The sequence below is a fragment of the Schistocerca serialis genome, chromosome 4, assembly GCF_023864345.2.
Source record: "Schistocerca serialis cubense isolate TAMUIC-IGC-003099 chromosome 4, iqSchSeri2.2, whole genome shotgun sequence".
In the NCBI taxonomy this organism is placed as follows: domain Eukaryota; kingdom Metazoa; phylum Arthropoda; class Insecta; order Orthoptera; family Acrididae; genus Schistocerca; species Schistocerca serialis.
The window spans coordinates 2,264,101-2,281,537 of record NC_064641.1 but is presented as its reverse complement, the minus strand read 5'-3'; the positions used below and the strand labels follow the sequence as shown (position 1 = coordinate 2,281,537).

Sequence of the window (17,437 nt, the reverse complement as noted above, 5' to 3'; positions counted from 1 at the left end):
CACATTGATGGTTAAATAAACCTGCAATAGCCACTCACATCTGTCAAATGGACACTCCACTTCTAACACTAATGGCTACTTGCAGATGTTACATACTGAGGCGTGGCGCCGTATACCGATCCTGCCTTGGAGGCGGATAAGTGGGAGATGTGTCTCAGAGCTGGATAGTGACAGATGGTGACGCGAGACTGGACGCGCACGTAGTTTATGTATCAGCCGATAGAGGACAATATTGGATAGGGGGACTGTGATTTTAGTTTCGATTGTGCCCACTAGAGTGCACTAAAGTAATAGAATGTTTTTCATAAACTGTTCTAGTATTTTCATAAAGTGTTATTATGTCTTTTTGTGTATGTGAAACGTTATAACTGTGTTTTAGCAGTATGAGTGATGCCTGAGTGTGGTTTAAGGTTAATATGAAGATAACTGTTTAACGAGTTATGTAGTAGGATTTAGTGCGGGAACATGTCGAAGAAGTATGGACGTGGACAAAGGGGATTTTTTATACAATAGTTTTGTAAAGTAAGTTTATGGTAAACGGAAAGTTAATTCAGGTATAAATAACAATAGTAAATAACTTTATGCATAAGCAAAACTTCAGCATATTAGATAATTACGCAGTAAAAATGCAGTAGTTAGGTTTACTATTTTACGATTGGTTATTGATGAAAAGCGCGGACTGACGCGGGAGAGTGTTGTTTTGCTGTTGGCTGTTGAGTAAACTGATCAGTGGTAAAGCAGTATTCTTCGAGCGCCTTTGTCTGCTGGTAGAGAAGACTTAGAGTATTCTGGAGAAGAGTAGAAGCCTAGCCATGAAACAGTTCGGACGTGTGTAATAGTAGATCCGATTGAAACGATAAGTTGCCGGATCTAGCAGTGTTTCATACATCAAAAGTGTTGGAAAGTGATGGCATAATAATTCCGATGGGTGTGTAGAAATTTTGGAATTTTTAAATGAATTTTGTGACGAGAAAAGACATACATTCCGCGTGGCGTATTGAGCAGATCAGTGGCAAGAAACTGTGACTGCACATGGTACCGACAAACTTAATGTTTGGCGAGCATTATCAATCAAAAACAATCAGTATTTTTGTAGCTATTACGTTTTCGGGAAATGTAACACCATAAACTTGCTAACATGAGTGAAAGGGATTATGAGTGACTCTGTTAAGACTAGCACGGGCTTGGCAGTGATACTTGTTCACCTAAGTTTCAGAATATATTAATTGAGGACAAAATTTCCAACCTTTCATTTGTGTGAAAACTTTCTCCCGAATCTTAGATTAGTGACTTTAATTGCAGCCTGGTTTACGTCGAAGTACAGTAGGTTTCAGTCGGCTTTCCTACTGATGATCTGCTGAGACAATGTTCACAGGTAGGTGCAGGTTCGTCGTAAAGGGACGGAAAGAACCGCGCTGCCGCAGTACCACTAAATAAGGCAAGAAAATACACATCTTAGAGGAACTGTTAGTATTTACTGACACCCGAATTTCACCTCAATGTAATCTAAGCGAGCAGCTGAAGCTAGCCCATGAACAGTTTCTAAATAATTTCCTTGGTCTGTTCACAGACTCCAAACACGAGCAAGACCCCTAACAGTCACAAATCTTGACGAAAATCCTGTTTAAAATTTCAGTAAAAACTGCAAAAATATAAACTATCATGGTGAAGAAATGTTTTGCTATCATCCCTCCCTCCAACTCTATTTTTTCTGCAAGTTACTTATAAATATATATAATGATCAAATTATGTAATACAAAAATGTATGAACGAAATGTATGTCTAATTGATTGTATGCAATCAGTTGACTTTACAGTACTTCGTCGGAATTTCCGCTGACTGTGTAAGAAAAAACGATACCAAAATCAGTTTTTAATAATAAGTTTACTCTTAGAGTGCATATATTTTCCTGTTGTTAATATGTTTCATCTTGCAAACCTCACTCATCATCTTTACTCTGTTTAAATCTTTGGTCAATAGGAAATCAATGACATCTCTCTAAATTTTCTTAATGATAATCTTTGTACTGTAAACAAAAACATCAAATGTATAGCATTTGTATGACGCTCAACACTCCCGTCACACATGAAGAGTGCTACAGCAATTTATTTACAATGTGTGTGCTGTTTGCACTTCAACAACACATACATCGACCTGGAAAACCACATAGGTCACAACAAAACAAATCGCCATTCTACTGAAGCTTATCTAAGTGAATACAACTATTTCACACTATATCTAAATAAAGGTAGCAATTTAGCGTTTTTTATTAATGAAACGTCTTACAAAGTGACTCTAAATATTGAAATTCTCTTGTGCAGTGCAGGAGTAGACGACATGATGTTGATCAAAACATTCATGTAACTGAAAATATTAGCCATCTTAAGAAAGGCGTGGTAGCCCGAAATCGGTTATGACAGTACTATAACACATTTTAAAAAGTATATGTGACTGGTCGCGTCATTCATCAACTAAAATATCACGTACGACCAACATAGGGGATAGAAATGAAGTCACTGTGTTTCACTTTCAGTGGACATTCATTAGCGGAGTAGGCGCTGACATCTACACTCCTGGAAATTGAAATAAACACACCGTGAATTCATTGTCCCAGGAAGGGGAAACTTTATTGACACATTCCTGGGGTCAGATACATCACATGATCACACTGACAGAACCACAGGCACATAGACACAGGCAACAGAGCATGCACAATGTCGGCACTAGTACAGTGTATATCCACCTTTCGCAGCAATGCAGGCCGCTATTCTCCCATGGAGACGATCGTAGAGATGCTGGATGTAGTCCTGTGGAACGGCTTGCCATGCCATTTCCACCTGGCGCCTCAGTTGGACCAGCGTTCGTGCTGGACGTGCAGACCGCGTGAGACGACGCTTCATCCAGTCCCAAACATGCTCAATGGGGGACACATCCGGAGATCTTGCTGGCCAGGGTAGTTGACTTACACCTTCTAGAGCACGTTGGGTGGCACGGGATACATGCGGACGTGCATTGTCGTGTTGGAACAGCAAGTTCCCTTGCCGGTCTAGGAATGGTAGAACGATGGGTTCGATGACGGTTTGGATGTACCGTGCACTATTCAGTGTCCCCTCGACGATCACCAGTGGTGTACGGCCAGTGTAGGAGATCGTTCCCCACACCATGATGCCGGGTGTTGGCCCTGTGTGCCTCGGTCGTATGCAGTCCTGATTGTGGCGCTCACCTGCACGGCGCCAAACACGCATACGACCATCATTGGCACCAAGGCAGAAGCGACTCTCATCGCTGAAGACGACACGTCTCCATTCGTCCCTCCATTCACGCCTGTCGCGACACCACTGGAGGCGGGCTGCACGATGTTGGGGCGTGAGCGGAAGACGGCCTAACGGTGTGCGGGACCGTAGCCCAGCTTCATGGAGACGGTTGCGAATGGTTCTCGCCGATACCCCAGGTGCAACAGTGTCCCTAATTTGCTGGGAAGTGGCGGTGCGGTCCCCTACGGCACTGCGTAGGATCCTACGGTCTTGGCGTGCATCCGTGCGTCGCTGCGGTCCGGTCCCAGGTCGACGGGCACGTGCACCTTCCGCCGACCACTGGCGACAACATCGATGTACTGTGGAGACCTCACGCCCCACGTGTTGAGCAATTCGGCGGTACGTCCACCCGGCCTCCCGCATGCCCACTATACGCCCTCGCTCAAAGTCCGTCAACTGCACATACGGTTTACGTCCACGCTGTCGCGGCATGCTACCAGTGTTAAAGACTGCGATGGAGCCCCGTATGCCACTGCAAACTGGCTGACACTGACGGCGGCGGTGCACAAATGCTGCGCAGCTAGCGCCATTCGACGGCCAACACCGCGGTTCCTGGTGTGTCCGCTGTGCCGTGCGTGTGATCATTGCTTGTACAGCCCTCTCGCAGTGTCCGGAGCAAGTATGGTGGGTCTGACACACCGGTGTCAATGTGTTCTTTTTTCCATTTCCAGGAGTGTATATTAGCATACACTAGAGAAGGAGTGCAGGACGTTAAAAAAAAAATTCCATATTTTGTTATATGGCAGTGTGGATCAAAACAAGACAAAAATGCCCAACAAATATGGGCTCTAAATAGCATATCAAGCGGTTGTCTATTTTCGTAACCAAGATGTGTGAGCTGATGCAAATCCACACTCAGTCGAAAAAGAAAACCATAAGCATTGATTTTCAAATAATATGTGGGCACGAATTATTGGTGATAGACTAATAGGATACCGCACACTACTGTGAGGGGCAGTCAAATAAAAACCTTGAAAGAATAATTAAAAATCGACATTTCGCGTGATTGCTTTGTAAGTTGGCAGTACTGTTGCCAGTTACATAAGGAATGCCCTACAGATGGCAGCATACAGCAGAAAAGTGAAACGATACCACAGTACAAGTTCATAATGGCTGCCCCACTTGCACCATGTACAACGATGAAGAGTGTTCATTCATATGTTTTCTGAGCAGTGAAGGAACCTACCCGAGATCCATAAGTGAATGATTGCACAATATGGTGATGCGTGTTTGTCACTGCAGAAAATGTATGAGTGGAACAGGAAGTTCGGAAACGGCGTGACTTGTGAGAAAGATGCTGAGCGCCCGGGTCAGCCACACGGCGTTGTGACACCAGAATCTACTGCAGCAGTTGAAGCCGTTGCGATGGGAAATCGTCGTGTGACGGTGGATGAAATAGCTGCAAATCTAAACATTGTTGGTGGCTGACCACATCACATCATTCACGTAGTGCCTAAGTTTCGAAAAGTGTCTCCAAGATGGGTGCCACGCCAGCACATTCTAGAACTGAAAGAGTGACGTCTGTGACGAACTTTTGTTCTGCTCTGAAGCAGAAGGTGATAGCCCCTTCCTGATAATCATTAGAGACACTACCACGAACCCGAAACAACCGTACATTGGCTTGCAGGGTATCTATGTAGATGCAGATGTAGAAGACAGCAAGCTAGAAATGACGCCATTTACCATCACCAAAGCCCATGAAGTACCGGACGCAGCGATCTGCAGGAAACGTGTTGCTGGCTCTCTTTCGGGCTGAACGAGGCGCTGTGTTGGAACAATACACGACTAGGGGAAACACCGGTACCAGTGCGTCATGTCCAAGCAGGTTAAGAAATCAGCTTCACCTTGCAATAAGATTAAAGCGACGTAGACTTCATACTATAATTGTCATTTTCAGCATAACAAAGCTTGGCCTCATACTGCCCGTAAAACACTTGCAGTCATCGATAACCTGCACTTTGATACTCTGCCTCATCCGTCATACTCACCATATCTTGTACCCTGTGATTAACAAATATTTGGACCAATCAAAGAGGCGACGGGAGGAAAGAAATTTTCGTTCCGATTAAGAAGTACAGCAGGCGATGAGCGAGTGGCTGTGCAACACGGTCGAAATAATTTTTTCCAGAACAATCTGTGTCGTTCCTTCGCGGAGGAAGTGGATTGAACGACAGGGAGACTATGTCGGAAAATGATGCAGTTACGTTTCACTTTTGTTCAACAGCAAATTTTCATTTGACTCCTCCTCGTACACAGGTTGACTGTTGCACTGAATCGTGATTCCCCATCATACACCTCGCCTGTCCTGCTAGAGGAGGAATCGCTCCAATAACGGCTGGAGATGTCGTTCATGCATGACAGAGCATCAGCCACAGAGACAATCCGTTTCCAATGGACTGGACGGGGAGGTCCAGTATATTGGCAACTTCGTTCCCCCAATCTTAACCTCTAGGATTCCTGTTTGTGTGGACACTTGAAATCTTTGGTGTGTACAAGCACATTAATGACGTGCAAAAATTACAGGAACGCTTCATCACTGTTTGCCAGCTCATCCATGACAAACGTGGAGTTTTTCAGAGAGTTCGTGCTTCCCTACGACGTCGGACAGAAGCACGCCTTACTATGAATGTATACCATATTCAGGACATACGTCAGCGTTAAGTCACGAATGCAGGTCATATGTAACAGCAGGTAGGTTACATTACGCAGCCAAAACCTCTCAGACAAACAGAAGCTAAACGATGTCAAAGTTAGCGTAAGGAGGGCTATGCGTAGAGCGATCAGTGAATTCGAAAGTAAAATTCTATGTACCGACTTGACAGAAAATCCTAGGAAGTTCTGGTCTTACGTTAAATCAGTAAGTGGCTCGAAACAGCATATCCAGACACTCCGGGATGATGATGGCATTGAAACAGAGGATGACACGTGTAAAGCTGAAACACTAAACACCATCTACCAAAGCTGATTCACGAGGAAGACCGCACTGCAGTTCCATCTCTAAATCCTCGCACAAACGAAAGAATGGCTGACATCGAAATAAGTGTCCAAGGAATAGAAAAGCAACTGGAATCACTCAACAGAGGAAAGTCCACTGGCCCTGACGGGATACCAATTCGATTTTACACAGAGTACGCGAATGAACTTGCCCCCCTTCTAACAGCCGTGTACCGCAAGTCTCTAGAGGAACGGAAGGTTCCAAATGATTGGAAAAGAGCACAGGTAGTCCCAGTCTTCAAGAGGGGTCGTCGAGCAGATGCGCAAAACTATAGACCTATATCTCTCACGTCGATCTGTTGTAAAATTTTAGAACATGTTTTTTGCTCGAGTATCATATCGTTCTTGGAAAGCCAGAATCTACTCTGTAGGAATCAACATGGATTCCGGAAACAAGGATCGTGTGAGACCCAATTCGCTTTATTTGTTCATGAGACCCAGAAAATATTAGATACAGGCTCCCAGGTAAATGCTAGTTTCCTTGACTTCCGGAAGGCGTTTGATACAGTTCCGCACTGTCGCCTGATAAACAAAGTAAGAGCCTAGGGAATATCAGACCAGCTGTGTGTTTTTAGCAAACAGAGCACAGCATGTTGTTCTCAATGGAGAGATGTATACAGACGTTAAAGTAACCTCTGGCGTGCCACAGAGAAGTGTTATGGGACCATTGCTTTTCACAATATATATAAATGACCTAGTAGATAGTGTCGGAAGTTCCATGCAGCTTTTCGCGGATGATGCTGTAGTATACAGAGAAGTTGCAGCATTAGAAAATTGTAGCGAAATGCAGGAAGATCTGCAGCGGATAGGTACTTGGTGCAGGGAGTGGCAACTGACCCTTAACATAGACAAATGTAATGTATTGCGAATACATAGAAAGAAGGATCCTTTATTGTATGATTATATGATAGCGGAACAAACACTGGTAGCAGTTACTTCTGTAAAATATCTGGGAGTATGCGTGCGGAACGATTTGAAGTGGAATGATCATATAAAATTAATTGTTGGTAAGGCGGGTACCAGGTTGAGATTCATTGGGAGAGTGCTTAGAAAATGTAGTCCATCAACAAAGGAGGTGGCTTACAAAACACTCGTTCGACCTATACTTGAGTATTGCTCATCAGTGTGGGATCCGTACCAGATCGGGTTGACGGAGGAGATAGAGAAGATCCAAAGAAGAGCGGCGAGTTTCGTCACAGGGTTATTTGGTAACCGTGACAGCGTTACGGAGATGTTTAGCAAACTCAAGTGGCAGACTCTGCAAGAGAGGCGCTCTGCATCGCTGTGTAGCTTGCTCGCCAGGTTTCTAGAGGGTGCGTTTCTGGATGAGGTATCAAATATATTGCTTCCCCCTACTTATACCTCCCGAGGGGATCACGAATGTAAAATTAGAGAGATTCGAGCGCGCACAGAGGCTTTCAGACAGTCGTTCTTCCCACGAACCATACGCGACTGGAACAGGAAAGGGAGGTAATGACAGTGGCACGTAAAGTGCCGTCCGCCACACAGCGTTGGGTGGCTTGCGGAGTATAAACGTAGATGTAGATGTAGAAGCTGTGCTGTTTCACAGTAGCAGGATAGTGTTGTATTTTCATTTGTTTGCTACAGTCTGTAAAAAGGAAGAACTTACGCTAGAGGTGTACACTACTGGCCATTAAAATTGCTACACCACGAAGATGACGTGCTACAGATGCGCATTTTAACCGACAGGAAAATCATGCTGTGATACGCAAATGATTATCTTTTCGGAGCATTCGCACAAGGTTGGCGCCTGTGGCGATACCTACGACGTGCTGACATGAGGAAAGTATCCAACCGATTTCTCATACACAAACAGTAGTTGACCGACGTTGCCTGGTGAAACGTTGTTGTGATGCCTCGTGTAAGGAGGAGAAATGCGTACCTTCACGTTTCCGACTTTGATAAAGGTCGGGTTGTAGCCTATCGCGATTGCGGTTTATCGTATCGCGACACTGCTGCTCGCTTGGGTCGAAATCCAATGACTTTCAGCAGAATATAGAATCAGTGGGTTTAGCAGAATACGGAACGCCGTGCTGGATCCCAACGATCTCGTATCACTAGCAGTCGAGATGGCAGGCAGCTTATTAGGATCGCTGTAACGGATCGGCAGCCACGTCTCGATCCCTGAGTCAACAGATGGGGACGTTTGCAAGACAGCACCCATCTGCACGAACAGTTCGACGACGTTTTCAGCAGCATGGACTATCAGCTCGGAGACCATGGCTGCGGTTACCCTTGACGCTGCATCACAGACAGGACCGCCTGCGATGGTGTACTCAACGACGAACCTGGGTGCACGAATGGCAAAACGTCATTTTTTCGGATGAATCCAGGTTCTGTTTACAGCCTCATGATGGTCGCATCCTCATGATGGTCGCATCCGTGTTTGGCGACATCGCGGTGAACGCACATTGGAAGCGTGTATTCGTCATCGCCATACTGGCCTATCATCCGGTGTGATGCTATGGGGTGCTATTGGTTACACGTCTCGGTCACCTCTTGTTCGCATAGACGGCACTTTGAAAAGTGGACGTTACATTTCAGATGTGTTACGACCTGTGGCTCTACCCTTCATTCGATCCCTGCGAAACACTACATTTCAGCAGGATAATGCACGACCGCATGTTGCAGGTCCTGTACGGGCCTTTCTGGATACAGAAATTTTCGACTGCTGCCCTGGCCAGCACATTCTCCAGATCTCTCACCAATTGAAAACACCTAGTCAATGGTGGCCGAGCAACTGGCTCGTCACAATACACCAGTCACCCCTCTTGATGAACTGTGGTATCGTGTTGAAGCTGCATGGACAGCTGTACCTGTACACGCCATCCGAGATCTGTTTGACTGAATGCCCAGGGGTATCAAGGTCGTTATTACGGCCATAGGTGGTTGTTCTGGGTATTGTTTTCTCAGGATCTATGCACGCAAATTGCGTGAAAATGTAATCATATGTTATTTCTAGTATAATTTATTTGTCCAATGAATACACGTTTATCAACTGCATTTCTTCTTGGTGTAGCAATTTTAATGGCCGGTAGTGTATACCACGTTAATGAAGATGAACAAATGCTCATAGCTTTTAGGCTAGGAATGTCCGAAGCAATGTTTAGTGGATTCTTTCTCTTATTTTGATGTTTACTACCGTCTCTAAAACCTATGGAGTATGTTTAACGACCTATGTATTAAATATACTCAGGATTTTTAACTCTAACAGCTACACTCCCTTTCCCAATTTTTTTCTAATAGAGATGTGTCCATTTAAACGAAGTGACCCATGTGAGTGCATGTGAGCGAATTACGATATCATATCACTATAATTTATTCAATAATAAGTGTCGTGAACTTACACTCAGAACTGATATCATGTTTTATGGATGCACAGTAGAGCAGGCAGTATTTGCCACTGATATCACACGAAAAAGTTCAGTATCCATCGTCTAGTTCTCGGCGGTTATTTTCTCTTTTCCAAGTATATGGCCGATGTTTAACAGATAGAGCTTCTTCAGCTTTAGTGTGCTCAGGGGAGTGTGACGGAAGAGATAACAATAACGTCTGACGCAGGTGCTGTGTTTTCGTGATACCACTTCTTAAATTTTCCTGTGCTCCTGGTTCATTTAACAGGACTCGTTTGTCTGCAAAGTACTCGAGTCTGAGTCGCGATTATTTTATTTTGCCACGGGTTGGAACTGTCAGACTTTAATATAAACAACGGGAGGATACCGTTCCAGTGCCGCAAGACAGAGTCGCTGTGGAAACTGAATCGACACTCCTAAACTAAATGCCTAACGGGGCGGCAGTCCAAGTCAGACGTCAGAGAAAGAGAGAATTTGGTTTAATACTGTAACATTTGGTGTGCCTGTGTACTTCTATAGCAAGGCACGTGATATTACGGCACGTTATTTCCAGGCGAGCTCACGAAGTTTAGGTGATTTTGTAGAGAGGCAAAAGTTACCCTGATCGCGCTGCCAGAAAGGGAGTGAAGGCGCCGGAGATAAAAGATGTAGCCGACAAAGGCGTGGGCGAAATGCGCTGCCGATGTCCCCCCCCCCCCCCCCCCCCCCCCCCGCGATCCACCGTGTCGGTTCGTTGTCCGCCCACGGGCTGCTGGGCCATTCAGCCAGTCAGCTGCCCGCGCTTTTCGCTCTCTGGCGGCCGGGCTGAACTCGGCCAGCCCGCAGAGGGATTGTGAGCTGCCAAAATCGCCCGTGGCGTGGACACGAAGTTTCCTCTCCTCTCGTGTCGCAGGCAGCTGGCGCGCTAACGTATTCCCCCGGCACCTCATTTCACAGCCGGCCGAATTCACTTAAGAAACTTTCGCCATAGCTACTGCAGGGCATTTGCCAGCAATTTCACTGTTGTGAAACAAGTTCTTGTGGCTGTATATAAAACAGCCTCATCTCTGCCCCTGAGCACGCATGGCTTCTCGAGCGAAATGTACAGAAAATGTGACAATGTTTTTGTTTTAGCGTCGCTGTGTTTATTTCCTTTCCCTCTCCATGCAATTCGAAATGTACATCGCAGGCCAGATTTTGATTCATACCTGACATGAGGCAAAACGATTTTCTTAGTTTTTGTTCGACGCCGGCCGTTGTGGCCGAGCGGTTCTAGGCGGTTCAGTCTGGAACAGCGCGACCGCTACGGTCGTAGGTTCGAATCCTTCCTCGGGCATGGGTGTGTGTGATGTCCTTAGATTAGTTAGGTTTAAGCAGTTCTAAGTTCTAGGGGACTGATGACCTCACCTGTTAAGTCCCATAGTGCTCAGAGCCATTTGAATCATTTTGTTGTTCGACATGCCGATGAGGTGCCGGAAGAAAGATAGTCAGTATTCAACTATATTCCCTCTAATCCCTCTAATTTTTCCCTACTGGCCATTACGCTACATGTACGTTGGAGGAAACAATAGAATATGAAACACTTGTAGTGGAACGAGGGCATTCCGAATTTACAAAATACGACTTTGCAAAACTCTTTGCACCCTTGCCATCTCCCACTGTTCTTTATTGAACACTTACGTGACACTCTCACGTGCACTAACAAGGGAAACTCCCCAACCCACCTCCCTCAGATTTAGTGGTAAAACCGACCAGTGGCTAACCCGTCAAAAACCGAACACAGATCAAGCATGAAAACGGGAAGGAGGTGTACTGAACTATGAAAAAAGAAGCAAATTGGAAACTTTGAAAGGTGCAGGGTCAAGATGTGCAACATCTAGAGAACTGCAAGAATCACGGCGTCGTCGTTGTGTGGGTCACGGTGTCGGTTTGCAAGTTCGGAGATCCGTGTTCAAATCTCCCTCGTGCCCCATTTTCTTTAGCAAAACTATGAACTTCCGTCTGGTCATTGACGGGTCTGTTCTCTTCCTGTAGTCTGGTAATTGTCATACTATACATTGGTTATAGAATCTGAGTCGTGTGGTAAGAATACATTACCGTCTCAAGGAAATGTGATGAACAGTGAGAGCAGAAGCGAGTCACTTAGACCTCTCTTGGAAATAGAAACAGCAAGTAAACGGATGTGCACTATGTTGTAATAAAGGAATTCAAGAGGCATTACGTCCAAAACGGAAAGGAAGAGTCAGAACATGTGGTATTTGCTTAGAACTAATAGGAGGTACGTACGCCTCGACGTCCATTACTTACACCTGGCTCGCACAAACAAACGTTACACAGCGACACAGACAAATTAAAATAGCGAATAGAGATGTCATAATTTTGTGAAAAAAAAATGGGTCACAAGGAAGATTTGAACGCGAGTCCACCAGCGTGGCCACATAACCAAGACGCCGTCGCTATTCGATTCCGCTCAATGTTGCAGATCTTGAGCTAGGACAGTTCAGTGTTTAGATTTTTGCTACTTCCTGTTTTCATACTTGATCTGGGTTCAGTTTTTGATGAGCTTACCACTAAATATGACGAGGGTGCGATAGGGAGTTTCCTTGTAAGACAACCGATGACGTAGATCGCAAGTCTTCCGTTGAATCGTCCGCCACGATAGCTGAGCGGTCAGCGCGGTGGACTGTCATGCTGAGGGACCCGGGTTCGCTTCCCGGCCGCGTCGGAGATTTTCCCCGCTTAGGGACCATGTGTTGTATTGTCACCATCATTTCAGTCCCATCGACGCGCCAGTCGCCGCAGTGACGTCAACTCAGAAGACTTGCGCCAGGCGACCGGTCTACCCGACGGGAGGCCCTAGCCAAGCGACGTTCCATTTTTTGTCGTTGAATCGGCTTCGTCCCTTCATTTAATTTTATACATACGTACACCAACCTGCCAAACTTTACTTAAATTTATCGAGAGAGGGTTTCATAAGCTATCTACTATGTGGGTGTATTACACTTCGTCTTGCATTCTTCAGACGACACACCTGAAGCTGGCATCAAGTGTATACCCTTTGTTCAAAAGGATCCTGACACCTGTTAGTGACGGCATCAACTCATCTCGGGACACTTTGAATAAGGAATCTGACGTCTGTAGAGAAATGGCAGCCCATTCGTCCTCATGAACCAAAACATAGGAATGCAGTAAAGTTTCACGCTGGGATATGGTCTGGAATCAAATCAGCGCTGTGACTGATCCCAAAGGTTTTCCATTGGTATCACGTTGGAACTGTGAGCAGATCAATCCATTTCGGGAATATTATAGTCAACAGACCATTGCCTAATAAGTACTGCTTTATGTCAGGCTGCATCGTCATACTTGATGCAATGAATCATTCTCTACTGTGTGCAGTACACAGTGCTGTTAATGTGTATATGATGTTCCGCATTTAGCTTTTCTTGAGAGCAATGAAGTGGCTACACCCAAAGCAGGAAAAACACCTTCTTATCGTAACACCTCCACACCACTTGTTCCCTTCCTCCACTGTCCATTTAATGACGCCGCTCTGTACACCAGCTCACGCGCCGCTCTGCATTGACTGCAGAACCATGTGCCTTGTGAGAAACTGCTCGACCACTGCAAACTATAGTTCTTTAACTCACTACGTACAATCACTGTGCTGTCCTAGCTGGACTGCTGGTAGCATTTTGAAAGCCACGAGTGGTTCCTCCTGCTGCTTATAGGCGAGTTGTTTGAAACCAGATAATACTTGAGATTTTGACGATCTTCAAATGGCTCTGAGCACTATGGGACTTAACTTCTGAGGTCATCAGTCTCCTAGAACTTAGAACTACTTAAACCTAACTAACCTAAGAACATCACACACATCCATGCCCGAGACAGGATTCGAACCTGCGACCGTAGCAGCAGCGCAGTTCCACACTGAAGAGCCTAGAACCGCTCGGTCACAGCGGCCGGCTTGACGATGTTTGGTCAGAAAGTCTTTCACAGTATAGCGGACAGTGCGCTATTTTGAATCTTGCTGTTAGTTTAAAACTATGAGTCGGACCGAACCCGGAATGTTGCCCCTTGAGGCCGATTCTGTTACCTACTGACCTTTTCTTGTGTCAGTACCTGTTTGCCACTTATTTTGTTTACGTGTGAGACTATTTTGTCCAGAGAGGTACTGGCAGAATGGAAACTGTGGTGACGGGTCATTAGTCGTAGCTGGGTAGTTTGTCGGTAGGACCTTTCCTGCGAAAGTCTACGTTCAGGGTCGATTTCCAGAAGGGCACTCAGTTATAATGCGACAGGAACTTTAAAACTGGCGTGATCTGCGCTGTGGAGTACAGATTCTTTCTCCAAACACTACTCCTTTATACTGTGGCTAAGCCGTTTCTCGGCTCCGTACATCTACATTTATACCCAGCATCCCACGCCATGGTGTGTGGCGAAGGATATTTTGTGTATCATCGTCACTTCGCACTTCACTGTTATAATCGCTAGTGGTGCGCGGGGAGATGGATTTTGGGTAAGCCTCCACATGTAGGAGGAAAAATTGTGTTGGTAATCTCCCTTAGGATAGTACGGTCTCAGACTTTAGACCGTAAACCATACCATGGCGAACAAAGTCTCTCCTGTACCATCCGCCACTGGAGTTAGCACAGCATCTCCGAAACACTTGCGAACCTTCTGCACGAGGCAGTGACTCTGTACTTCTTAGGATCTTCTCGATTTCCGCTATCTTTTAGCGAAATTTCTCCTCCGTATGCGAAAATATTTTGTTGACACCTATCTACACAGGGAATAATAATTATCGTAACAAAATAACAGAAATCACAACTCACAAATAAACATTTAGGTGTTAGTTTTTCCCACTAGGTCTTTGAGAGTAGAACGGTAAAATGTCTGAAGGTGGTTCTATGAACCCTCTGCCGGGCACTTAAGTGTGAAACGCAGAGTAGTCACGTAGCTGTATACACAGATATATCAATTGTACTTCATTCGTGTCAGCCAGAGAAGCTGTTCGCAAGCATCGGTAGAAAGAAAATGTTTTAAGCTGCCTTTTTCCGTGGTTGTACTTCTTTCTTTCAATAGATTATTTTTAAATGATCATTGCACTTAAAACCATTTCGCACGTACACAGCCAGATATTTAATGGATGTAACTGTTTTTAGTGATTGTTCGGCAATTAATAAACAATAATCATTCTCTTCGCGTATTTGTGGCTAGTACAGGGTGTTCTGAAATGTCGTTACAATCGTCTAGGATTTGTAGAGGCGAGTAACTATATTGTATTTTGAACAGGAACCCATGCCCGGAAACGTCATCCAACGATGCTACAGAAAGTCGAAGTTATAGTAGCCGGCGCCTATAAATGTATGTTAGTTATGTACCGGGTGAGTCTGCGATGATGTTACAAACTTTCTAGGATGATGAAGACAGATAAATTTATCAATTTTAGATAAGGGTCGTTGATTCGGAAACTAACGAGTCGAAAACTAGAATCGAAAATCGTTCTGACACCTCTGACAGTGGAATATGTGTACGGCTACAGTTGTTGCTCAGAATGTAGGATATGCAACTGTCAGAGGCGGTAGTATGGACCAAAACAAGGAAAAAATGTCCAGTAAACAAGTACGCTAAATTGCATACTTTAAGAGATTCGAGCACTTCTTCATATTCGCTAAAGTGAAACACATCTCTATTATGTACTCACTCGCCTCTAGAAGTCCTAGAAATTTGTGACGCCAATTTCCGAACACACTGTATACGATACATTTGTTTACGTAGGGGACCAATTGCCAATTCATTTACCAAGTGCAGGTGTTCTGCAAGCCATCCAACATTTGATTACATTTTTCTACTTTAGTGACGCCTCTACACAGGATGTATCGCAGTAATTAGTAGTGAAAACTGGCATGGGCGAAAATATCCGATTATGCAAGCAAACAAACCGTTTCCGGGTAGTTGCAAAAGTGTGTTTAAGAGCCGCCTCTGTTTACAGTATAAAATACTGTCCCAATGAGGACAAATCGATTTGAAATGTAAACTTTTCGACTAAGCCTCCTCCTAATCGGGCGGGAATTTCGTCGTTGGCGTACCTCGGTAAGTAGTACAATACTACCACAGCGCAATACATGTGACGATTTATTGCACCGCAGTAGCTATTAGAGGAGGTGTTTGAAATGTAGTCTTCACGTTTGTGTCGAATACTGTGGTCTTCATTGTACTGAACTCTGAAGTCTTTCAAATACCTCGACAAGATTTTATACAACTTCCTGCTCCGCTCGTTCAACCGTATCAACGGGAGTGTTTTATGCTCCACTTCTGAAATAAGCACAAACAAGATAATCCAGATTATGGAGCTCATGTGATCGTGGAGGCCATGGCGCGGGCGCTGCTGGACATATCCATCGTTGAGCGTATCGGCGCGTCTTACAGGAGCAGCTAAATGCACTGTGGCCCCTCCATACATTTACTATAATAATCAACCGGCGGTCATGGATCAAAGTTGAGACCAGATAGATGGGGACCTAATCGAGAAGTTTGTATTTGTTCCAGCTAGGACAATATTTCATACTTATATTTCATACATCTGCATGTAGACATCGAAAAAGTTCAAACAAGGCCGGTTCGTTTTGTATTATCGCGAAGTAGGGGAGATAGTGCCACAGATACGATACGTGAATTGCAGTTGGAATCATTAAAGCAAAGGCGTTTTTCGTTGCGACGGGATCTTCTCATGAAATTTCAATCAACAGTTTTCTCGTACGATTGCGTAAACATTCTGTTGGCACCCACCTACATAGGGAGAAATGACCATGACGATAAAATAAGAGAAATCAGGGTTCGCACAGAAAAATTTAAGTGCTCGTTTTTCCCGCGAACCGTTCGAGATAGAGACAGCTTCAAGGTGGTTCATTGAACCCTCTGCCAGACACTTAATTGTGAATAGCAGAGCAATATATATATATATATATATATATATATATATATATATATATATCGTATTAAAAAGAAATATTTGGCCTACGTCCACGAAAATATTCATTAGGGGATCGTGTAGAAATTTGAAGTAAATCGACCAAAATCGTTAGAGACTTTTGGTAACAAATGGTTCAAATGGCTCTGAGCACTATGGGACTTAACATTTGTGGTCATCAGTCCCCTAGAACTTAGAACTACTGAAACCTAACTAACCTAAGGATATCACACACATCCATGCCCGAGGCAGGATTCGAACCTGCGACCGTAGCAGTCGCCGGCTTTTGGTAACAACCTTTCCCCTTTACATGCATAAGTGTTTCAAGTTAGATTACCAAATCTTATGTAGAATATGATATTCCTCTTGTCTCGAACGTAAAGTGTGCAAAATTTCATCAAGACTAGAATAAAACTGTAGCTTTGTACGAATTACGAACAAAAAGTCTAACGACGAACATTCTTCTTTATCTGTCATGCAGACTTGCGTGCGTAATAGGTTTCGGGACCTCGTTATGTGATGGCAAATGGAGCGCTGTAAGCTGTTAGCCGTAACTGCCAGTTTGGCTGTGCAGCGTGTAACGGAAGACTGGGCGGTGGGCAGGCCTCTCTCGAGTGGGGAGCAGGTGAGTGGGGGCGAGCGGTGAGCCGGAGGCAGGCGTGTTGTGGCGAGCGACTGCTGCCGGCTGCCAGCCACTGGCTGTCCCTCCCTCCTCCCTGCTCCCTGGGGCCGGTCCATCTGGCAGGATTACGCCGGCTTCGGCAGTCTCATTAAATTTTAATCCCCGCCGACAGCCTACTGCTGTG

The 17,437-nt window shown here is 45.0% G+C and overlaps 1 protein-coding gene across 1 annotated transcript in view; it reads right to left on the bottom strand.

The window, feature by feature from the left end:
• The window catches only part of LOC126473635 (dipeptidase 1-like), a 1,495,347-nt gene that overhangs the window by 199 nt on the left and 1,477,711 nt on the right, over nucleotides 1-17,437 (bottom strand). The window lies entirely within an intron of this gene.